Below are 26,230 nucleotides of genomic sequence, written 5' to 3'. Positions count from 1 at the left end.
AGTAATTCCATACTCAGGGTTTTATTCCCCGTTGTTTTTAGGTGAGGAGGCAACCAACTTTTGTTGCTTCTGTTCTAAGGTGGTACCGAAGGAAGAACACCAGGAGTAAAGCTGCGGGAGGAAAGGATCCTCCATAAGAACTTTTGTTTAAAGACTTATCGGGAGGGATTTTTGCCTCCCTTGGTGTGTAATAATAATACTATGCACTCGTAGGTTATATCCTAGTCTATAATATATAACTTTGTCTTACTTTTAAAATAAAGGTAAGTTTATGTAATCGCTTCCGCATTCTCGTAACTCCGATGCTTGTAATATCTGCGTGACGGGTGAAACGCTCTTGGGAAAGGTAAGAAAAGCAGATACCGAACTTGTCAAGTGATTCAGGGGCACCTACAGGGTTGTCTGAGGTGCGTTGGACAAGGACAACAGTAGGTGGCCCTAATGACTTGGGCGGTTCCGTCATAGCTGGTATCAGAGCAAGGCCCTTCTCTGCAGATATTATGAGGCATCTTCAAAAGAATTTTCTAAAGACTTATCTAGAAAATCTCTTCCCTTCTTACCTAAGTATTTCTGAAGAGTTTATCTTAAAGACCAGATAGTAAGAGTGCAACATATAGAAGGTGTGAATCAACTAAGGTTGATACTGTAATTACACATGCATCATGCTAAGAACTATGCTAATAAAATTTTCCCCCTTAGAAAAATGCCGCCGCGCACAAGGAAAACTGCACGCAAGCATACTGGCCCAATTGGTGTGCCACGTCATCAACTTGCCCCAAGACACGAGGATAGTAGTAGTGGGAGTAATGATCCGATCGGGGATCTTGAAGCGAAAGTTAATCAGCTTCAAACAGAACTCCAACGCAGGATTGACATATGGGTCACGGATGCCGACAGAATCAATGAATTGAGAAGCGACATCCGCCGCCTGCGAGATCAGCTCGCGGATCGAGATTTAGCGCTCGACTGGGCGGTTCATTCTCGTTCGCTTGCCTGGGCTAAGGAGGCAAAAGCTCGAGCCCGAGTAGAAGAGCTTAGCTCAGCCATTGATAACCTGCAGGCTTATTGCAATACTCTACATGAAGAAGTTCATGTTCTGTATTCACAATTGCACCCCAGTGTACCTGCGGATCCTGTCGGGACAGAAGCTGGACCTTCTCATGTAGCGGGAGAAGCTTTTGGTGGTGAATTGGACCTTTTCAGACCCCCTCCCTCTATGAAGTTGGTCGATGAGTGGTCTCCTACGCCCGACAGTGAGGCTACCAGGAGCAACAGGAAGCAGGAGTAGTATAGTGTAATAGTAGTGATGTATAATAGGTAGTGTAATCCTGTTGTAAAATTCGAGTCTGTAACATTACTCCTTTTAGTAATGTAAAATGGATGGTTTTCTTTGGCATATTATATCGTTTTCAAATGTTTGTTGCCACAGATGCCTTCCCGGACTCGTGCTCAGGATGGGACTAGTACCTCCCGTGGGAGGGAGGCAACGCCAAACCCACCTCCAGTACCCCCGAGACTTATCGAGGCCATCGCTGCCTTGGTAAACGCTACAACAGACAATACCCGCTTCCTGCGGGAGATGGCAGGTCAACAACTTCAACAACAAGGCGGGCGGGGCTATCCGCAAGGCCCCCGTGAAACATCTTATTTGGATTTCTCCGAAACGCGCCCCCCGTTGTTCATCAAGGCAGAAGATCCTTTAGAGGCGGACGAATGGATCCGCGTCATTGAGCAGAAATTTGGGCTGCTTCGATGTTCAGAAACTCAAAAGCCCCTGTTCGTAGCTCAGCAATTTTGTGGCCCTGCCAGCATGTGGTGGGGAAACTTTGTGGCCGTTCAGCCGGCCGATCATCAGATCACCTGGGATGAATTTAAGCTGGCCTTCAGAGAGCATTACATACCTGAAGGAGTCCTCCACATGAAACAGGAGGAATTCATGAAGTTGAAGCAAGGCGGAGATACTGTCACCCAGTATCTCAATAAATTTAATCACTTATCTCAGTATGCAATTGACCAAGTCAACACCAACATAAAGAAGAAGAACTGTTTCATGAGGGGTTTAAATGATTGGATGCAAAGGAAAATGGCTACCTGCATCGACCTCACATACGGAAGGGCTGTCAGCACAGCGCTGGCAGTTGAATCTAAATATACAAGTTCTGGAAAGTCCAAGGGGAATGGAGGCAATACACCTAATCAGGGCCCCGAGAAAAGGCAACAGTTAGTTATCCGGCCTTTTAATCAGGGTCGTTCTTCATCACATCCACCCTCCTTCCCATTCAAGCAACCTGTGTTCATCCGTCCCAATGCTGCCCCCACTACAACAAGTCAGCCGGGTGCCCCTGGCACTCGTTTCCCTGCCCTTCCCAGTTCGTCAACAGGCTGCTTCAATCGCGGAAAATCTGGGCACTTTATTAAGGATTGCCCCTACCCGAAGCAGAATCGCTCAAACAATCAACAAGGTACTGGGAATTCTTTTCAAGCTAAGGGAAATATGGGCAAGAACATAAAGAAGATGGGACGAATTTATTACACTCAAGTGGCCACCACACCGGACGACGAACCGGTAATGATGGGTACGTTCCTTGTGGCCAATCATCCCGCAATTATTCTTTTTTGATTCTGGTGCTTCACATACATTCATAAGCAAGAAATTTGTGGAGCAACATTGCATTTCATACCATGAATCAAAGGAAGGGTTTAAAATTCATTCACCTGGGGGACAAATATTTACTAAGGAAGTGGCTTTCCAAGTGCCCGTAACATTGGCCGGATGGGACTTTCCTACTAATTTGATTGTTTTGAAAGGCCAAGACATAGATGTGATTTTGGGCATGAATTGGTTGGCCCAACATAAAGCAACCCTCAACACTGATCAGAGAACCATCAGGTTGAGTCATAACCAAGAGGAAATTCTTTTGTCTATCCCCATTCCAGCTAAAACTACTGGCATAATATATGAAGCCATTATACCAGAGATCAAGGATATTCCGGTAGTATGTGAGTTCCCAGATGTTTTCCCAGAAGATTTGCCTAGATTACCACTAGAAAGAGATGTAGAGTTTGTAATTGAGTTGAAGCCCAGTACGACTTCCATTTATAGAAGATCGTACCGAATGCCTCCAAATGAGCTGGCAGAACTCAAGATTCAATTGCAAGACCTACTAGAGAAGGGATTCATCCGGCCAAGCTCGTCACCATGGGGTTGTCCAGCCATATTCGTCAAGAAGAAGTATCAAACATTGCGGATGTGCGTGGATTATCGACCCCTTAATGAGGTCACTATCAAGAATAAGTATCCTCTTCCTCGGATTGATATTTTGTTTGATCAACTGACTGAAGTGAGGGTATTCTCCAAAATTGATCTCAGGTCGGGCTATCATCAGATCCATATCAGACCCGAGGATATACCCAAAATCGCATTCACTACGCGGTATGGTTTATTTGAATACTTGGTAATGTCTTTCGGACTCACGAATGCTCCTGCCCACTTCACTTATCTGATGAACTCGGTATTCATGCCTGAGTTGGACAAATTTGTGGTGGTCTTCATAGATGATATCTTAATATATTCCAAGAATGAAGAGGAGCATGCTCAACATTTACGGATCGTATTGACGCACTTAAGAGAACATCAATTATATGCCAAGTTCAGTAAATGCGCGTTCTGGCTGGAAGAAATTCAATTTCTAGGGCATGCATTATCTTCCAAGGGGATTGCGGTAGATCCCAGCAAGGTCAAGGATATTTTGGAGTGGAAACCCCCAACCATTGTTCATCAAGTCCGAAGCTTCCTTGGACTAGCTGACTATTACCGCCGATTTATACCGGATTTTTCTAAGCTTATAAAGCCAATCACAAGTCTATTGAAGAATGAGACTAAATTCAATTGGTCTTCAAAGTGTAATGAAGCTTTTGAGCACTTGAAGATATTATTAACCACTGCTCCGGTATTGGCTCAACCGGACATTAATAAGCCCTTTGATGTGTATTGTGACACATCAGGCAGTGGTCTCGGCTGCGTATTAATGCAAGAAGGCCAAGTAATAGAGTATGCTTCAAGGCAGTTACGCCGACATGAGGAGCATTATCCCACTCATGATCTGGAGCTAGCTGCAGTGGTTCATGCCCTGAAGATCTGGCGTCATTATCTGCTGGGTAATATCTATCACATTTATACAGATCATAAAAGCTTGAAGTATATATTCACCCAGTCAGAGTTGAACATGAGACAAAGGCGATGGCTTGAGCTTATTAAGGATTATGAACTGGAGATCCATTATCACCTAGGCAAAGCAAATGTAGTGGCAGATGCACTCAGTCGCAAGGCCTCCTGCCATTGTTTAACTATGAGGACTTCTGACATTACATTGTGCCAGGAGATGGAAAATCTGAACCTGGGAATGATTCAGCAGGGGACTTCAAATAACTTGAAGCTGGAGTCAGTCATCCTACAAAGGATAATTGATGCACAAAAGAATAATGAAGGTATGAAGCACATCCATGAGAAGATAGAAGCCAGAAAGGCTAAGTGCTTTAGAAAAGACGATCAAGGCGTTGTATGGTTCAACAACCGCATAGTTGTGCCGAAGAATGAAGGGGTCCGCCAGCAAATTTTAGATGAAGCGCATCTTAGTCGCTATTCTATTCATCCCAGAAGCACTAAGATGTATCAAGATCTGAAATAACATTATTGGTGGACGAAGATGAAGATTGAAATCACATGCTATGTGGCTAGATGTGACACTTGTAGACGCGTCAAAGCCATACATATGAAGACCGCCGGTCCATTACAATCTTTACCTATCCCAACATGGAAATGGGAAGATATAAGCATGGACTTCATTGTGGGATTGCCCAGGACTGCAAAAGGGTATGATTCTATCTGGGTTATAATTGATCGGCTTACGAAAATTGCTCATTTTCTGCCAGTCAAGACAGATCACCCGGTTACTGTCTATGCCCAATTGTACATTGCTCGTATTCTTAGTCTGCATGGTGTTCCAAAGACTATAGTGTCGGACCGTGGACCTCAATTTGTAGCCAAGTTTTGGGAAGCACTTCACAACTCCCTGGGTACTAAGTTGCTCCATAGTTCAGCCTATCATCCTCAAACCAGTGGGCAGACTGAGAGGGTAAATCAGATACTCAAAGATATGCTGCGGGCATGTGTTCTGGAATTCCCACAGAAATGGGACGAATGTTTACCGTTAGCGGAGTTCTCATATAATAATAGCTATCAAGAAAGCATTAAGATGGCACCCTTTGAAGCTTTATATGGACGACGATGTCGTACTCCGCTAAATTGGTCTGAACCAGGTGAAAGGTACTTCTTTAGGCTTGATATGGTGAAAGAGATCGAAGAAAAAGTTCAGCGAATAATTCATAATTTGAAGATAGCTCAAGCTCGCCAAAAGAGTTACGCAGACACACACCGTATACCCTTATACTTTCCAGTTGGAGATTATGTCTATCTGAAGGTCTCCCCAATGAAGGGTGTAACACGTTCGGGGTAAAAGGGAAGCTCGCACCTCGATACATTGGTCCTTTCCTTATTCTTGAAAGATATGGGCCAGTGGCGTATCGACTTCAGTTACCCGAAACCTTGTCTGCAGTACATAATGTGTTCCACGTGTCACAATTGAAGAAGTGTCTTCGGGTTCCCGATCGAACCATTGAAGTAACAGATATTGCCCTAGAACCAGACTTGACATATTCTGAGCACCCTATTTGAGTCTTGGATCAAAAGGACAGAATTACCCGAAGAAAAACTCTCAAGTTTTACAAGATACAGTGGAACCAACATTTCGAAGATGAGGCTACTTGGGAAACTCAGGATTTTTTAGAGAAGAATTTCCCAGGCTTTTTAACCTCATGTAATTTGTAAAGTGTATATAATGGTTGTAATAAAGAAGTGAGCCCCAAACCACCCCTGCCATGTACCAAGAATAAGGAAATAAAGACATGTCGTGTTTCCTTTTCCATTACTTACCCTAGGACTTTTAATCTCGGGACGAGATTCTTTTATGGGGGGAAGGATGTAACACCCCTGGTGTTACTGTTACTAAAACTTGAGCATAACATCATAAGCATTGGCATTGCATATGTTTGACACACCTAGAGTGCATTCACTAGGCAAAAATTTCAAACAAGTTGTATTGTTATGACATTTTGCAAATAGAACCCTAGTGTAGGGTACTTAACCCTGAACAGGGATCTGAAGGGTAAAACAAGACCCAAATAGAGAAAACCCAAAAGCTTAAGTAAAATGATCATAAAATATTACTAAGGATGGGTCTAAGTGGCATTCACACCCTTGAAATACCAAAAACCCTAATAAGGACCCTAGAAAATCCTAAACCTAAACCCTAGGGGGCTAAGTGCAAAATCAGTGCACTTTTGGACTAAAGTGCAAAAACTAGTAAAGTATGGGGTCTTAAGTCATTTGGTTCACAATCATGAAGATTTACAAGCTAAACCCTGAATTTTGGACTTATTTGCAAAAAGACCCCATGGGTGTTCTAGTGCTAAGTCTAAAAATCAGTGATATTGACTCCACTTTGGAGCTCTATATCTTCCAAAATCTTGAGAATTTACCCTAGGTCACCACATCAAATTTGTAAACCTATCAAAGGTGAACAACTTTTCTTAAGAGAGTAAGCATAGTTGTTGAGAAGGATTTGGAGAAAATTATACCCAAAGATGGGCTGTCAGGCTGTTGAAGTCTGAATTTTAGACTGACAATTCAACTGCAGTGACTTTGGACAAGAATTCAAGCATGGTCGAGCAAGAATTTGCTTAGGATTGCTATAACAATATTGTAGCTGGATCTTAGAGCTATAATTTTGCTAACGGGTGATGATCATGTTACTGCACAAAATCTGGAGGTTTCTGCTCTGCAAATCAGGCTGTCAGTCCAACTGAATGGGGTTTGACATTGTACAGTACTGAAGAAGATAAGCTTCAGAGATCTCACCGCCGACGATCCCTCCGTCGCGATTCGTGCCATCACCGTCTCGATTCGTGCTCTAGGTAAGTGGATAATGCTTGGAGTACGTCGCCGTGGATAAGCTACGGCCAGTAAAATATTCCGGCCACCGTACAGAGCTCGCCGTGGTGGATTCTGATATGCACGCCGGTGACCGCCGCCTTCCGGCCTTGTGCCGCGTGTCTTGGCATTTCCACCGCATCACCGCATCTTGCTTTAGCTCTCCGTTGATCACCGGAGTGGATGCCACGGGGTTTGCCACCAATCACGCGCGCCAGTAAACTCCCCCTCCTCCGACCGCCGCGCCTCACCACTGCAATTCCCGGCCACCGCTGTTGCGCTCTATAAATTGAAGCCACCGCAAGCTCCGTAGGGTAGTCAAGTACCCAGCCACCCAGTATTGCCCTCAGTTGATCGCCAACGAGCTCGAATTTCACAATTCCCCCAAATCTGCTCAAGAACACCGTAGGAGAGACCTCACCGCGGCCAGCCTATTCTAGGTCAGTTCAAGTTTCTCCGTCGCTTGTTCTAGCATCCTTAGGCTCTCCTCAAGCTCCTCGACCCCTTTGATTGAACTAGACCGCCATGAATCACCGGGAACGCGAGTGAATGTCCTTGCTGCCCGCTGTCTTCGTGGGCAGAGCTAGGTAGATCGCCAATCGTGAAATTGGGTGAGGGGAAACCCTCGTTAGATCTCGGATTTGATCTCTACCAAAGTAGGGCGCCGGTCCTGAAGCGAGTCGGCCGGTACACGAGCTCGCCGGAGCTCTGCCGCGCTCGTCGTCGTCGGGGACCTCGACTTGGAAGGGAATAGAACGTGGGGGGCTTTCTTGTAAACTGTCAGCGACTCAGGAAAACAGTGTCAGAACCCTCTTCAAGTTATCCAGAACGCCGAGGGTCTTTGTGCAAAGTCGCCACAGGCGCGCGCGCGGGCGCGTTTCTGCTGGCTATGGGCCGACCTGGGCCAAATTCGGTCCAGTGCTATTCACATTTTTCTTTTTCTTTTTCTACCAGAACTAAAACAATTCTGGAAAATAGTAAAAAATCCTAAAAATGTCAAACCAATTTTTCTAGATTCCTAATTTTCCATAGTATTTAATAAAAATAGTTTCATGATTTTTAGGTCAAATAAGGAATTTTGGAGCATTTAAAATAGCCTAAAACATTGGTTTTGGATTTTTAGAAAATAGATAATAATTCCAAAAATCTCCAAACTTTTTATTTGACCTCTAAACATTATTTAGAAGCCTTGGGTAGAATTTTGTTTGATTTGGACCCTGTTTGATAACTAGAACCTAAAACCCTACTCCCTGCCCTTTGAATTCCTTTACTGACTCCGGAAAACCTAGTTTCCCGGAAAACCGTGAAGGAAAGTTGTATTCAAGACCTTAGAAATAAAGTTCTACTATTCTTGCACTTTCATGAGCATTACATGACATTCATTCTTATATATATATGGTTATATTTAGAAAACGAGGAAGAAGCTGAAGTAGAAGAAGAGAAGACTTCGCCACCACCACCTGCGGAACATCAGGCAGGAAATTGTTTTTACTTTGACATCTGCGGATCCAAGCCTGACTCACCTATAAACGAAGGCAAGCCCCGGTGCATTTTCCACCTCCTTGTGTTTTAAAAAACTTTTTCACTTGCTTGATGCATTAGGTGATAGGAGTTGATTGCTAAAACAATTCCTACATTACCTTCCTTGGATTTGATTACCTTCCTTGAAATCCCTATTTTACAAATATATTTTTGATGCTTAGCCTTGCTTTAGAAAAACAAAATGTTTTGTTTTCACAAAAGATGATGTGGGAAAGTGGGTGTGATGTTTTTTGAAAATAAAACTTGATGATGGATCCATCAAGGCCTTGATGGGTTCAACATCGGAAAAGATGTACCTCTGCTAGGTACCAAACTTTGGGTTGAAATGATAAAGCTGAGACCGGGCGGGTGACTTGCGCGAGAAGAGAGTCTCGGTGTAGTGTCTCTGTCTGAGTCGATTAAGGACAGTCTCGATGTAGGCCTGCTGACCGAGGACCCTTTAACTGGTCACATGCCTCGTCATGGGTAAGCTTTGCCTCGGGCAGACTAAGGCTAGAATAAGATACCACACAATGGGAGTGGATAGATGGCGAGAGTAGCGTGTACCCTCCATGGCAAGAGGCTGGACGATGGTGTATCTATGCTCTTGGTTGGCGTGAACCTGATCTAGTCTTAAGAACCCTGGTGGCGGGTTGACATATGCAAGGGTTAAGTGCTACATATGTCGTGTGATTGGAGATCCTCAGCTGAGTATAATCGATTCGGATCACCGTACCTCCGCGGTTATGGAGACTTGGTCACTGACTTATACGTAGAACTCCAGTAAAGATGAAGGGATTGTTAAGAAATTGGCTAGTGCAGGTCAAGTGATTGAACTAGGGTAGAAAGAACTCTAGTTATAGGTAATTTTACTTAACTTGACAAATAAAACTAGATTTTTAAGGATCCAGTTTTAGTAAGCATTTCTACAAAATAGAGTCTTTGATTATTGAGAAACCTTACCTTGACTCCCTTATAACCAGCATACCCTTGAGAGTCTTTTCTTTAGTCGGGTAAGACTTGCTGAGTAATTCCATACTCAGGGTTTTATTCCCCGTTGTTTTTAGGTGAGGAAGCAACCAACTTTTTTTGCTTCTGTTCTAAGGTGGTACCGAAGGAAGAACACCACGAGTAAAGCTGCGGGAGGAAAGGATCCTCCATAAGAACTTTTGTTTAAAGACTTATCGGGAGGGATTTTTGCCTCCCTTGGTGTGTAATAATAATACTATGCACTCATAGGTTATATCCTGGTCTGTAATATATAACTTTGTATTACTTTTAAAATAAAGGTAAGTTTATGTAATCGCTTCCGCATTCTCGTAACTCTGATGCTTGTAATGTCTGCGTGATGGGTGAAACGCTCTTGGGAAAGGTAAGAAAAGCAGATACCGAACTTGTCATGTGATTCAGGGGCACCTACAGGGTTGTCTGAGGTCCGTTGGACAAGGACAACTATAGGTGGGCCTAATGACTTGGGAGGTTCCGTCACAGTCGGCGCAGTGGCCTGCACGGGGTCCTCGCCAGCACCAGTCGACGGAGTGGCCGGCACGGGGTCCTCACTAGCACCAGTTGGCGCGAGGGTCACCAAGGGGCCCTCGCTAGCATCGGATGGCGGCGCCATCTCCACCCCCGATGCCTCGTGTAGTGTGCTATCCAGACCCTCGAGGTCCTCAACCTCTTCATCATGAGCCATCTACAGAAATAACACATTCAACAACCACACAAATACACACGCATACCCACATATATAATCACAAATATACACTCTTACCTGCTCCATCACCCGGTCGGACCTCTCCCAGACAGTCTCACGGCCGTGAGGGCCCCACATCCTATCGTAAAGCGCCCCAGCCGACCCCTTCAGCACCGGGTCCTCAACCTGGAAGATTCCGCGCTCAAAGCCTTCGTCCGATTGGTCGAAGACTTCGAAGTGCCCGCATCCCTCGCGGGACAGGGCATTCACGGCAGGCGAAGGACATGAGGCCCGTCACAATCGTCGGGAGCACCTCCAGCTCCTCCTGCAGCCACCCAAGAAAGCGGAGGCCAACCTCCTGGCCGGATGCTTCAAAGGGAGCGGTCCGCGCACCAAGCTCCCGGTACGCCTCCACGAGCTGTGCATGCGTCCAGTCGACCTATGCGCGCGTAGAGGCCTCCGCTTTGTCTAGGCGGTCGCGCAGGCCACAGAGCCTCGTTTCCATCTCCTCGGCATGCTGGCGGGCGAGACTGGCCTCCGCCCGCGCAAGTTTGGTCTTGGCTTGTGCAGCCTGTGCCTCAGCACAGGCCCTGTTCGCGTCCTTCCTCTCCGCTGCCAACTGACGCCTGAGATCCTCCTTCTCGGCCTCCGCAGCCGCCAACCTCTCCGTCAGCCTGCGACTCTTGTTCTCCGCAGCTGACTTGTCCCGAACAGCATCCGTATGCTGCACCCGGAGGCGCTCGATCCTGCCCTCGAGCCGTTGCCTCTCAGCAGCGAACTCCGAAGTTAGGGCGCCCGACACAACATGGTCGGTGAAGGCGGCCGCTTGCCACGAAAAATCCATCAGATTCGCAACCACATAAACACAAGAACTAACGAAGTCCAAGAAAACTTACATGCTTCAGCTGCTAGGAAACAGAACCCGCCACGTCTTTAACGGCGGTGGCCGACAAAATCTCGCCGCTGGCGCAAAATTTGGACCATGGGTCCTGCGAAGTACCCTTCGCTCCAACCGCCGCCGCAGGTGGTGTGGCCGCCACCGGAGCCGGGACAACAGCCAGTTGCCCAGCATACGACCCTGCACCATAATCTCGTTCAAGACCCAGTCTCCGTGTTAAAAAAAACTCACCAACGAGTCCTCGGCCCGTGTGCGCATCAAACATCATGACACCACCTACACGGTAATCATCCATGCAGATGTCCATGTCATGGTCGGCACCACCCGCCGCCGCCTCGTCAGTGCGCACCGGCGATGGTGGCCTTCGCTCCTTTGTGGGCTTAGCCGAGGGCGGCTTGCCCGCGCCGGAAGCGACAGCCCTCGCACCCGATGAAGACTTGCTGGGCCCGGGGACGGCTGGCTTCGCAGCCGGTGGTGGTTTGCTGCTGCCGGGGGCGGTGGACTTCATGCCTCCCTGCGCCCTCTTGACCTCGCGACTAGGGTCCCCGACCCTAGTGAACGCCCGGCGCTTCCGCGCCGCATCTTGACGATCCTTGTCCATCACTGCCGATACAACATCAACAATATTCTGTCCATAAGGAAAAATGTTCATCTCATGGGCCAAATGAGACGTAAATATGTCATCGCCGGCCGCCCGGGGAATCGGAACGTTCCTTGGCCATCGACCCCCGATAACCTCCAGCATTCGCGCCGAAGACTCCCGGAGCTCGGGCAAAGACATCCTTCCCCTGAGGGCCGCATAAGTCCCCATTAACTCCATAGCAAAACGATCGGAGACCCCCAACCCCTCAGCTGCAGTACCTAGTTTTCTCTTCTTAATGGCCAGGGCAGCCTTCCGTGAAGGGCCTTCCTCAGCCACAGCCACTGGCTTTTTTCCGCGGCGATCGACAGCCGTAGCAGCGTCGTCTCCAGGGTAACCGCCATATGGCAAACGGTTTAACTCAAAGACACGATTCAAGCGAACATTGGATCCACGAATATCCCATCTCTGCAGAGCCTCCATCCTCGCCGCATACCTCCCCACAATCCTCAGAGCCCCATCCTCCACTTCATGCACGAACGCGGCTGGGTCCCGGCCGCGCAGATCCAAGGTGAAGGTCAGACTTCGCACCAGCTGCTTGCCCAAGGTAGGCATATGGCGAGGGCATACTTCGCCAAGCACCCAGCCATGCGCCAAGGGCCACACTCCATAACCGATGAATTCCTCAACCAAATCGCGCCCGTTGCCCATGCGGGTAGTGCACCAGAGGGCCCCTTCGACCTCATCGTCCTCTGCCACCTCAAACGGTGGGAATGCCACATAACAGTGGGAGCACATTATGGTCGCGGGGAGCCCTGGGAGGTCTTCGACTTCGCCTCCCGAAACATAAAACCAATAATCCCACCAGTTGCCCCACTTGTTGCGAGCGCAGGGAACTAGTTCCACGACTTCTGCCGAAGTCTTTCCGGTCCTCGGCATGAAGGTCCACGATCCAAACTGTGCAATCTTACTTCCAATTTTTCTCTTTTGACAGTGCAGACAATAATTCTTGGCGAAGACCTCTACGGAGGGCTGACCGACGTACGAAGTCACCGCCCAGACATACTTCGCCAGGGCCACCACGGCGTTAGGTGTCAACTGGTGGACCTGGACGTCAAACTTCTGCAAGACCTCCGCCACGAAATGATGCGCAGGTAGGCGAAGGCCGGCGACGAAGAATGCCTCGAACACAACTAACTCACCCTCAGGCTCAGTAATCTCTTCTGCCCCCGGGACGCGCCCAACACCGTTCCCAAAGTACTCAAACTACTGCATATCCTGCACGCAAACCGAGGAAATCCTTGAGACGCCAAACTCCACCGTGTGGCCCGGCTGTAACTCCATCACCGCCAAAACGCTCAAGGTATCCTGGGACGATGAATCGGCCGACGGCGCATTCGCAGCAGATGAGGAAGAAGACGACATTGCTACGTACCGTCGGCAGCGGCGCGCGGTTTGCTTGACGTGGGCCAGATCTCCGATGTAGAGGAACAAGGAGGGCAGGCGAGCGGGCGAGCAGTTTCAAAAGTTTAGGGTTTTCTGGTGCACGCAAAGGTAAGAGACAGCCCGAGCCGCGCCACCCTTTTTATACATAGGGCGCAGCGCTTCGGGAAACCCGCAGTCCAATAGTGCCACGTCCATCAAAGGTCACCTCAAAAACCCCCGTGGGACCACTTCGAGCGAGGGCAGCTTCTCCACCATCTAGCGACATCTTCGGCACCAGATGACTCAGTCGAACTGGTCCCTCGAAGGGCAAATGTTGGGGCGAAGGGGAAGACGCTACCCTTCGCTCGATGCCTTCGTCGCCTTGCTTCACCAACGATGCCAAGGACGCCGGTCCAATGAGGACTTCGCGACTGAACTTCTCTCTTCTCCATTGCAAGACGAAGGCAAGACTCCGATGATGTCTGCTAGCCTCACGTCCTCATCGAGTCCGAAAGCCCAAGTGGGATTCAGCCCACTGTAACGGGCCCCGCAGGGATAAGCGTGTTACGGGCCTCATCTGTAATAGCCTTTTCTGTAATGACAGTCTGTAACCTCCCTTTGGGGGAATATTCTGAGGATACTCTAGGTTCCCGAGGGCATAAACGTCCTTGTTCGAGGGCGGTAGGCACTCGGGCACCTATAAATACCCCCCGTAAAGTACCCTTGAGGGGGCAGATTAACAGAGCTATCGCCATTTCCCATTGAACTTCGCAAGCATTCTCTCCACTCTCCCGTTGGACCTACTTGTTCACCTGAACGAGTACCAACATTTGGGCTTGCAGAATACCTAGTGTATTCACCCGATTTATTTATGTTTTTCAGCTACTGAAGACTCCTTTTCTGCTATGTTCGACTAGAAGGGGGCTGTGTCTGCACCCAGTCTGCCTGTGGCTTGGGCTAGATGATCTTCCACTGTGCTATGTTTCCAGGGTCGCTAGAGCCTACATTTTGGTATTGTAATAACTATGATATGAGACTCTGTACTATTTGAAGAAATGAATGTGTTTACTAGCCTCCTGGGACTAGTAATTGTATCACATTTGAGTCCCAAAGGATCGAGACGCTTCATAGGTCCCATCAAAACAAAACCTAAAAATGTCACAGTGATTATAGAGAACATTATTGGGTAAAGAAAAGTGGTCAAGGCACAACTTGCCTTCAACGAGCTCCTGCTCAGTTTCTTTAACCTGCTGAGCTCCGGACTCTTCGGTGACTTGCTCGTCTACTCGCAACAATACAAACAAACATTGCACTGGAGAAATTAATGCCACACCAAACATAAGAACACAATGCATAATATTGATCTACGCTCGCAACGAGATCGTAAGTTCGAGAACCACTAAAATCGGAGTTATGGTTATAAAGTTATGATTTTCTGAATGTATATGTATTAAACATAAGCTAAACAAATTAAGTGTTTGATTTTACCAACATGTTACATAATAAAATAAGGTTACTAAGTCGTAGCCAGTGGTAATACGAGCCCAATGCAATTGGAACGGTTTAAATCAAAGTTAAAACGATTAAGGTACACGTATTCTAAGGTTTCTACATTTATTTTACACATATAAATTTTTATCAACTATTTTTGGAATTATTTATTCACTTTATTCGGTCGATAACCTCATTATCTCAAAGTACAGGGTCTAATATGCGAATAACAGGACCCAGGTGGAATACTTCTACAATCCCCTAGACGTTGGGTTGGTTTCGAAAAATTATAAGGACTCTTATGCTAAAGTGTCTGGAAGAAGGGGTATGGTTAGATCTCGGTCGCCTGATCACATGTGAACAGTTCAATTTAGATGTGATCTTCCCAAACCGGTAGACTCTAGTGGCCGCAGGATCTTAGAGCAACTCCAGAGATTTATATAACGAAGATTGCCTTCCGTCCGACCGATCCAAGATCGACGGTATACCAGCAACTGCACAAATGGGTATTCAAATTCTAATCTCGACCGCAGGCTCGGAATCCGAAGGCTCCAGGCTAATCGCTACCTCCCCTAATCGCAACTGCCAAGCATGTAACACCCCGGGATCCACAAACACCACAAGATGCTACTGGACTTCACTACCAACAACCGAACACTAAGCAAAACAAAATTTGGCAGCGTCTCCTTTGTAATTATAAGCATCGCAGAAGCAAAAGAGATATATCAATACAAAATGAATCATACTAGTATGACATAATTCTCATCAAGGACAATTAACCACGAATGACTAGCTTATGCCTACATCATACTCTAAAGTATGAACCTCAAAAGTCAATAACCCAAGCTAATTATTTGGTTCCTTAAGCAATGTGTGCAACGTGCTGCTACTTCCCACTCCCCTTGATAAGCATCAAGCATCTGCATTGAGTAATGCAAGAGTGAGCTGAAACATCTCAGTAAGCAAATTGTTTTGACGAGATATTTAAACCACAAGATCAATTAATCAACATTTTATAGGAATCACAATTAAGATCAGAAAATACTTGTAGATATAGAACTCAATAGTCCGAATATAACCAATACCATCTCATTTCCTCGAACAACCACAATAGTTTGTATAACACTTCCCTATGTCAACAATATCTGCAAATATCACTTTAATGAATGCATGTGAATGTAATGCATATGTCCTCTGCCTTCATACCTCTGAGGGTATGAAGCCGCATCATACCCCTCCTCGGGCAACGTATGATGCTAAGTTGTACCGGTATGGTCGGACCATAGGTCATGACAAAACTTCAGATGCAAATGAATCATGCAATGCATATGGCATGCTGCATTTATCAATATACTTCACTTACTTCACATACAATACAAACCTCAAATAATACTTCATCTTTCTTCAGGGGTGTGAATTAATCTCATGGGTCATAACCGAACCATAATCCTCATCAATATATGATTGAGCATCAATAAAATACAATCAAGTAAAGCATCACCATAGAGTTCAATTATGAAAGAATTCAATAATTCTGAATGTTAGAGTGTAGGCGATAAAAATAACAAGTCAAAACGGTAGCAACCACCACTACATTCACTTGCCTTCATCGAAGAAGAAAAATGTACTAGGCATCATCCAAAGTGTATTCACCTGTTGCGGGGCATAAAACTTATTACAAATATTTCACAAACATTTACCAACAATCAACAAATCGCTCGTACACTTGAAACCAAGACCCGGTGGAAAGACTCCCACCCTGAACCACATGCCAAACAGCAGCAGTGCTGTTTGTTAATTTTGTATCTTTAAAATTATAGCAGTGGTGATATCAAACAAATACTCTAGGAGTATCTACACAAAATACTCTACAACTTCGGTATACAATGGATAATTAAATTTTGCCATCTATAAGTTCTAAAACATCTGACAAGATAACTGACTGAATCTGTTTCAGACAGCAGCATAGTTAACTTCAAAATTAGATATCTCCCAAACTACACAACCAAAAATTATGAAATTCTGCTGGCAGTACGAACTTTTATCCTTATACAAAAGTCTCCATAGTTGAAAGAGCCAATTCGCCAATTTACTAGATGAAACCCACCAGTGAACAGACCCGCTCATTTTTGCCAGGCAAAGAGGAACAGCCACAGTAAAACAAACATAACTGGAGTTTCAAAATTCATATGAATACACTCTTTAACAATCTGGAAATCTTATAAAATTATATACAACTTATCTTAGAAACCTAAAGTTTAATTATGTTGATAGAATTGCCTAAATCTTAAGAGAACAGATTCTGTACAGAATTATGAGACTGAAAAACTGCTATAATCAAACTGCAATAACTCTCTGAACTGATGTCGGATTGAGGTGTTCTTTGCGGCCACGGAAAGATCTACAAATTATCTACGACACATAGATATACTTTTTATTTTTTTGAGGCGACTAAGACTATGGAAAACTGGCATGAACAGAAACTGTCGAATTTGCCTTTCTACAGAGACTAAATTTGAGATCAAAATCTAACCCCACATCTAATCCAACCTCTAATCCTTTAATACCCATGATCCACAACCTTCAAAAATACTTAATTACAGGGAGGATCAAGGATCCCATCCTTACCTAGAGTTTCCCCAAGAAAATCTGCAAGAAGAGATGGGGATAAAACATCTCCTTGATCCTCTCTTCCTCTTCAATCCATCTCGCTCCTTCCCTTCTTGATCCTTGCTGCGTGGAGGAGATTTAGAGGGAGAAGGAAGCCGTGGAGAGGGTAGAGGGTGGCTGTAATGGGGGGAGGGGGAGAGGGGGCGCCAACAAGGGGGAGAGGAGGGGCGGCCAAGTAAGGGGGAGAGGAATGGCGGCCAAGAAAGGGGAAAGGGGGCAGCCACCAAGGGTTTTTTTGTGGGAGAAAAGAAACGACGCCTCAGATGACTTCTGACTTAGCATCCAACGGCCCACAACCCTTTTCCCACATCCACTCCCAAAGATCAAATTTTGGTCAACATTATTTTTGGGATATTACACTCTACCCCCCTTAAAAAGAATTCGTCCTCGAATTCGACCACTCCCAGCAAAGCGTCCAAGGTACCCCATATAGCACCACCATTCAAAACATGGGTCCATTATTGGTCTTAATTAACACAAGAACTTCTACCTCAGACTAATTGTCTATGAAAACTACACAACTTGACATCAAGCATGAAACAACATGCAATGAAGCTCAAAGCAAGTCATAGATGCAATCAACACTACGATTTTAGAACATTGAATTTGGATGCAACCCTACATCAACATCAATGTCTTAAAACGACACTCTTTTATGAAAGGGTAATATGCACTAAGCACAACCCTTACCAACTTCAACAATTCATTTTAATTCAATGGTGAAACATCCACACCAGACAGATGTATAAGAAGATCAACCACCTCACCTCACAGCACCACGAAACAAGTAGTTCTATTGAAACAAAACTCCTAATCTTCCTAAACCTTGTTCTTGCCATCATGAAATGATAGTCATGTAATCTAACATTCTTGGCACCCCACAAAAGGGAGAAAGTCTACAGAACTAATGGAGCAATAAATCCGACAAGAAGCCAATAATATTCCGTGCGGCACAGTTCATTGAAGAAATGCCAAAACTCCACAAAGAGCACTGACAACACAACAACAACACAATACTTGCTTAACCAATGTCACTACACTTCATCTAACAACTCAACTAAGAAAAATATCCAAACTAGTAAGGTTAACCTACACATAATATAAGTCTTCATCTACTGTAGTTTAGAAACTTACATTTCATTCTATCATACGATGCACTCAAAGTACCAGACATACAGGGTCAATATTAACCCTATAGTCCTTCACACATTTGACAAACATCTCAAGCTGATGTAAAAACTACATCATTTAGAAATAGGTGACTAACCACACACAACCAACTCTATGTTAGGCAATGACTTCATTCAAACCTATAGATAAGTGGTCCAACAATGGCTCCACAAGCATGCATCGGGAAGAGAACCATCAGATCCTCAACGTATTAATACATAATCAATGGATCAAGAAAATCAAAGATTCACTCTACAATTAGCATGACTAACATGCAACCACTTTAAACCACATCTAGGCTTTGTGGCTACTAAAACACACGATAGAAAGAGAGACATGTAAGCCATTCTGGCTATGTAAAGACTTCCCCCAAAATCCATATAAAGTACCAATATTCATTTCTTTCAAAACTGGTTTCTCGACATAAAAAATCATTCTTTGCAAAGATAGTTGGAGCTATCCACCAACCGCTCAACAACTTAAATTCAAATTGATGGTTACCTTGTAACCCAAAACACGCAATTCACACTCCTCTTAGAAACATCCTCAATCAAGCATATATATCAATATTATTGTAATAAAACTCTACCATGAAAAACATGGTGAAAACAACATAGGCATACTTGTATATCACAAGCATAATAACAACTTCAATCTCACAAAAGACCAGCGATATCAATCGCATTAATAAAACAATATCAAAATTTAGAAATAACTTGTATCAGGCATTAAGTCATAAACAACTTACCACACCACCGTAAAGGAATAGGGAGGGGTGAAATTATTGTCATCTGCACTTCAAAGACATTAACATATATCAAAGATATTTGAACCCATGCCCTTCCAATATGTGCACGTGTGCAATTTCATGTTTAATTTACCTAGAATCTAAAGCCTAAGCTTTGATACCAACTGTAACACCCTGAGATCCACAAACACCCCGAGATCCTGCTGGACTTCACTACCAATAGCCGAACACTAAGCAAAACAAAATTTGGCAGCGTCTCCTTTGTAATTATAAGCATCATAGAAGCAAAAGAGATATATCAATACAAAATAAATCATATTAGTATGATATAATTCTTGTTGGGGACTTGTTCTCAAATACTATGAATTAAGAACAAGGCAACACAAAATGTTAATGGTTAAAGACCTTCGTCCTTCGAAGCATTATCTCCCTTTGGATATAATTATCTTCAGACGAAGGTCATGAAGGACGTACCTTCATCATCTCAGTATATAATAATGAAAGTAGAAACATATGAAACATGGAAAATAACATGGATAATCATATGACATCACTAGGATATTCTTATTATCTCCTTATGAATAAATATGAACAATATCGAATTACATTTATACCTTCAGCTTGATAGAAGGTGAGAATCCAAGGGTGACGTGCAAGTGAATACAGGTCAGCGTGAACAGTACGATGTCACTGTTTATCTATTTATAGGCATAGGACGCAGCATGTGTAAAATTACATTCATGCCCTTGATATTTACTATTGACTTAAGGACAATCCATCGGGGACTAGATAGCCTTTTCCTCTTCAAGTCGGTTTCACTTTCCACCGCTAAGCCGAAGCTTCTCCACGCGTAGCTTCAGAACTGGTTCATCCTTCTCCTAGACCATACTTTTCGTATCATCGCTGAAGGTCCTTGTGAATGTATTATACTGTTAGTTGTGTTTTTGAGGACCTTCGGAAGACAAAGGCCCCCAACAGTAGCCCCTCGCAGTATTAATTTGTTTATAACAACGAATTCAGACTGCGACATGAACGAAGGCCTTAAGCCGAAGGTCCGAAAAAACACCTTCCCTTCGCTAGAATAGCGAAAGTTAATGATAGACGGGGCCCTCCAAGTTGCAAAGCGCTAGGCGTATAAATAGGAACCCACAGCGGCATCATTTGATACACCATTTTTGCTGTTTGCATTATTTTCTCAAAATTTTAACTCTTGCTTGATTTTCGAGCTTCGGTTTAAAGACGTGTTTGCTCCAAATCTGAGAGGAAGATGACTGAGGAGAAGAAGATGACTGAAGAGAAGAAAGTTATAGATCCTTTTATTGCTGGGTTTTATGAGTCTATGGCAAAAACGAACACAGAGAAAATTACTAAGGAGATAATGGAGGGTTTGTTTGAAGATTCTGATGATAGTGATAGTTATGATGTGGAAATTGGAGATGAAGATTCTGAGGACCGGCGCTGGCGGCCAAGCCATACCATCTTTGGAAAGTCAACTATTAAACAAAGTCATATTGACACCATGAGAGGAAGGTACTTTCGCGACATGTCTATTTTGAGGGTTGGAGGATACAGCACCGCCCCTGCTCCTGAGGAAAATGAAGTTGTTATTTACCGAAGCTTTTTGAAGGCAGGCCTTCAGTTTCCCTTGAGCAAATTTGTGGTTGAAGTGTTAAAGATATTCTAGATCTTTCTTCATAAGATTACCCCCGAAGCTATAATTAGGATGGGGATGTTTGTTTGGGCTGTAAGAAGCCAGGGGCTAGAGCCGAGTGCGAAGTGCTTCTGCAATATGCACGAGCTATTATACAAGACGAAGGCTACTGGCAAAGAACAGTACCACAACAACTTCGATTGTTATGGATTTATCGCTCGCCCCAATGCAAGCTACCCGGTGCCGACATACCAGAAAAGATGGCTTGGGGCCTGGATGGAGGAATGGTTTTATGTTAAAAATGATTTGATTAAAAGAGAAGACATCAAGGAAATTATCCAGCGCCCCATCTGGTCTCGCTTCGACCTCCGAATACCGAAGGTGGCTATTGAAAGTGACGTCGAAGCATGTCAGAAGGCCTTTAGCACTGTTTGTGCCTTCATTGGCACAAGAGATATAATTCAAGAGCACATAGCTTATAGAATGTGGCCACTTGTGGAGAGCTGGGATATGTCAAAGGAGACTACCGCTGAATCCAGCAAAGGTGGCCTAGTTCGATTGAAATATACCTTCAGATTTAGAGAGAAGTTTGACGAACCAAATGATGTTTGGTTGAAATGCATTGAAGCTACCAGCGACGAGCTGCTTGGGACATATTCCAAGGCCGAAGATGATGCCTTGTCCTCAGTGTTTGGGGGTCGGGGCAAGAAAAGATTGAACAGGGTGTTTGATGCAATTGGCTTCGTATACCCTGATTATCACTACCCACTGCGAAGGCAAGGAAAGAAGAGAAAAACTGCCGCTTCGGCCACCACTGCTGTGCCGAAGGGCAAGAAAATAAAGGTTCTGACCCACCGACCGCGATATATTGAACTGGCCGTAGTGCCTGAATTTGACGAAGGGACCTCTTCAACTGCCGAAGCAAAACAAGCTGCTGCCATCGTGCAGAGCGCTGAAGAATCGATTGTAGTGCCGAAGGTGCCTACAGTCGGGCTAGCCGAAGCCAAGGATGATACGACCGAAGAGCCAAAAGTGGAAAAAACATTGAAAATACCAGAAATTCTGAGCCCACCAGCAGAGGCAGAATTGACGAAAATGCAAAAAGCTCCTGCCACAACTCCCAAGAGGAGGAGGATGGCCAGCGTGCTAGACGCTGTCATGGAGACCACAAAGGCCTTGAGCCCTGCTCCTACTAAGAAAGTTGCCGAAGTTGTCAAAGTACAGGCCGAACCCAAAGCTGGGCCTTCAGTGCCCATTAAAACGAAGGCTGCCACGCCTGAAGATAAAGCTGAGCAACAAACTTCAGATACTGGCATGGCAGCGGCGCAAGATATGATGGAAAAAGCAAAATCTCCTGCCCTCGAAGCTCCGGCCGAAGATGTTGATTACATTATTCGACATGCTTCGAGGAAAAAATTATCCAACGAAGAAATCTTAGAAGCGAGACACTACGCCCAGAAACAAAAATATCTGAAGGGGGCCTTTGTGTTCAATGGCACTAACGAAGATGATTTCCTGTACTGTCTCCCTGACAATAATGAAATATCCGTTTGCGAGGAGATAGCTAAAAGTATGAGATTTCCGAAGCTTGAGGAAGGCCTTTTGGCCATGTCGAAGGATGATCTTCCGATAGCCTTGCATACAACAGCATAAAGGTATAGAAGTTAACTTTAAAGTTGGAAATGAAGTATTTCATTGTTATGCTTAATTCTTTCTTTTTCTTGCAGGGCTTAATTCTTAGCAATGCCTTGAGGGCACAAAAGAGGGTCGAAGATGAAGGCTGCACAATAGCTCTCAGCAACCTTCGCTCAGAGGTAACTGAGCTGAGAAATGAAGGTTTGGAGAAAGACAAGATTTTAATTTCATTGGTGAATAAAATGAAAGAAGACGAAGCTAAGTACAACGGTCAGGCCGAAGCCCAAAGAGCCGAAGTTGAAAACCTTCGGAAACAACTTGCTGAAGCCAAAGAAAATTGTGAAGTCACGAAAGCTAGCCAAGAAATAAGTGAATGGTGGAAGGCCAGGCTAGAGAAAAATATTGAGGAGCTCCGCGAATCCAAGAAAAGATGCTTCGAAAAATCCTTGGATTGCGTGAAAATTTTGAAAAACAACTTTGCAAAGGTAGGTGCCTACTCCTCTGAGGAGAAATTCATTCGAGGCGACCCCGAAGGCGTTATTGAGTGGATAAGCGGGAAAGCTGAAGCTTTTGAGGAAATTTTGAATGACCGCGGCGATATTTGTGCTTTCTCCTGCGCCCGGGGGATCGCAGCTATTCTGGAGAAGGCTGGATGCGAACACGTGAAAGCTGCAGCTCAAGCCGAATCCACCTTCTCCTTAAACGACATGAAGGACCCTTCAGCCGAAGCAACTTTAATGGGTGGAAAGTTTTACTCTGATGTCTGGGTAAATGGTGGCCGAGAATTGGCCCATGAAATTATAAAAAAGAATGAAAAAGACACCCATGACGCCTGAGAAGAAGCTAGGCGAACTGAAGAGGTTGCTGAGCGCGAAAGGCGCATAGGTATTTTTTTTTGAATTTTAACTTCGGTACTTGCTTTGTGGCTTCGAACAAATAGCTTATCTATTACAGCTGAGCTATAACCGCTGTCGAAGCCATACAATCCTCTGGCTGATCCGGAGATGAAGGAAGCACTGGACGTTATGAGCCTTGCAAACTCTATTATCGATGAAGTTATCGACAAGTTATTAAACGAAGCCGCAGAAAAGATCCTTAGAGAAGGGTAGACTTTGTTGTAATAATATTCTGCAACTTTATTGTAAAAATACTATGTAATATTTGGTGTGTCGAACAATTGATGAAACATGTAAATTATTGTAATATATTTCCTTATGGTGCGTGAAATTTGCACACATACCGTTTTTGAGCCTTCGGCGAAAAAACACCTTCCCTTCTTTTCATGATTCGTAAAGAAAGAGCCCTTCTAGGGCAAGTCTGATAAAACTTTATTTCCCGAAGCTTACTTCGTGTCTCAACACATTTTCATTTTGACGAAGCATTTGCCGAAGGTTTGCTTCGTATTCAATTTTTGTGCCGTTAATGCAATATGATGTATGATGTAATGTTATGCAAAATGATGTGATGATATGATGCAAAATGATGAAGATGTTGAAGACACACACCCACGCGCCCACACTGGAATACACAAGACTATGTATCCCCTTAAGAACGTCTTTTGAGTCTTTAAGCTCTGCATCCCCTTAGGAACGACTTTTGAGCTTCTTCACCTTCTATTTCGGTGGCATTTAAGCTCTGCACACCCTTAGGAACGACTTTTGAGCTTCTTCACCTTATATTTCGGTGGTATTTGGCTCTGCATCCCCTTAGGAATGACTTTTGAGCAGAAAACTTACGCTGCGCTCCCTTAGGAACAACTTTTGCAGCTTCAGATTGTAATTTTTGGCTCTGCATTCCCTTAGGAACAACTTTTGAGCAGAAAACTTACACTGCGCTCCCTTAGGAACGACTTTTGAAGTTTCTAATCATAATTTTTGGCTCTGCATTCCCTTAGGAACGACTTTTGAACTTCAAAATTTACTTCATTTCCTTAGAGACGTTTTTCGAGCTTCGTAAATCCATGGGGAAGATATATTTCATTCTGGTGCAGGCATAATTATTACAAGAAATTGAAATTACTTGTTTCTCAGAAAAAATAAAGTGGCATAAAAGATGAAAGTATATCAAAAGTAGGATATTCCTTAGTATATATGCTTTGATTCTGGTACAGTACTATTGACTGTACAAGCTTCGGACTCCTCCCTGAAGTCGCGCTGTTGTTGGGCGTGTTGGTGCCCTTCTGGCTGCTGGCTTCGGGTATGAGCAGGTGGCAATGGTGGTGGTAGTGGGAGCTGGGGCTAGGAAGCCTGTGAATGACTTGCCGAAGCAACAGAAGCTGTAGGTTGATTACCCACGTATTCTGGTATATAGGGAGAGTAGCACGAAGGAGTGTGTAAAACCTGCTTCAGCTGATTCTGCCGCGCTTCTGCTTCGGCAATCTCTTTTTGCTTTTGGATGGTGACCTGGCATGTTCTTGTAGTGTGGCCCTTGTCCTCACCACATAATAAGCAGTAGAGTTTCCTAGGCTGATCCCTATATCTTCCTCCGAAGCCCCTGCCGCCTCTGCCCATTGGAGCTGGTGGCCTAAAAGAGCTCTGCAGTTGCCCTGAAGACTGTGAGCTATGTTGTGGCCTCTGAAACTGGCTTCCTCTATCATCACTCTGACTGGAGTTTTGGATTGATCTGACATGCCTAGGGTGGATTCATCCTCCGAAGCCCCTAGTCATCTCAGAAAACCTATAAGCTTCCTCCCTTCTTTGGCGGAAATCATTATCGGCCCGGATGTACTCATCCATTTTCTGAAGCAGCTTCTCCAGAGTCTGAGGGGGTTTCCTAGCGAAGTATTGAGCCGTAGGTTCTGGCCGAAGACCTTTGATCATGACCTCAATGACGATTTCATTGGGCACTATGGGCGCTTGTGCTCTCAGACGCAAGAACCTTCGGACATACGCCTGGAGGTATTCTTTGTGGTCTTGCGTGCACTGGAACAAAGCTTGAGCAGTAACCGGCTTTGTCTGAAACCCTTGGAAACTGGTGATCAGCATGTCCTTCAGCTTCTGCCATGATGTGATTGTTCCTGGCCGAAGAGAGGAGTACCAGGTTTGCACAACAATCTTGACTGCCATGACGAAGGATTTCGCCATGACTGCAGTATTGCCCCCATACGAAGATATGGTTGCTTCGTAGCTCATCAATAACTGCTTCGAATCTGAGTGCCCATCATACATGGGGAGCTGGGGTGGCTTGTATGATGGTGGCCATGGGGTAGCCTGCAGTTCTACTAACAGAGGAGAAGCATCATCAAAAGCAAAATTCCCATGATGGAAATCATCATACCATTCATCGTCATCGTAGGAATTGTCCTGACGAAGCTCTCTGCGTTGAGGTCTTCGGTCCTGGTCATCTTGAGGGAAATGACGCATTTCCTCAGCATCCTCATCGATCTTCTTCTATAGATCGGAAAGACGAAACATCTTCTCCTTCTTCCTCTTGACCTGCTGATGGATGGCTTCAAAGTCCATTATTTCTTGGTCTAGCTCCTCCTCCTGAGGCGTTGGACTTGTAGCCTTCCTTTTTGGCTTCTAGCTTCATGCAGTGTTTCCTGATTGACATCCAGTGACTGCAATGCAGCCCCCAGCGCTGAAGCCTTCTTCGGCAGCATGACGAAGGTCACAGCTTGTCGAAGGTGGTCGAATGAGTTAACTAGAGGTGGGCGCCAATGTTGGGGACTTGTTCTCAAATACTATGAATTAAGAACAAG

This window comes from Zea mays, chromosome 4, assembly GCF_902167145.1.
Source record: "Zea mays cultivar B73 chromosome 4, Zm-B73-REFERENCE-NAM-5.0, whole genome shotgun sequence".
Classification (NCBI taxonomy): domain Eukaryota; kingdom Viridiplantae; phylum Streptophyta; class Magnoliopsida; order Poales; family Poaceae; genus Zea; species Zea mays.
Note: the sequence above shows the minus strand (reverse complement) of the source record.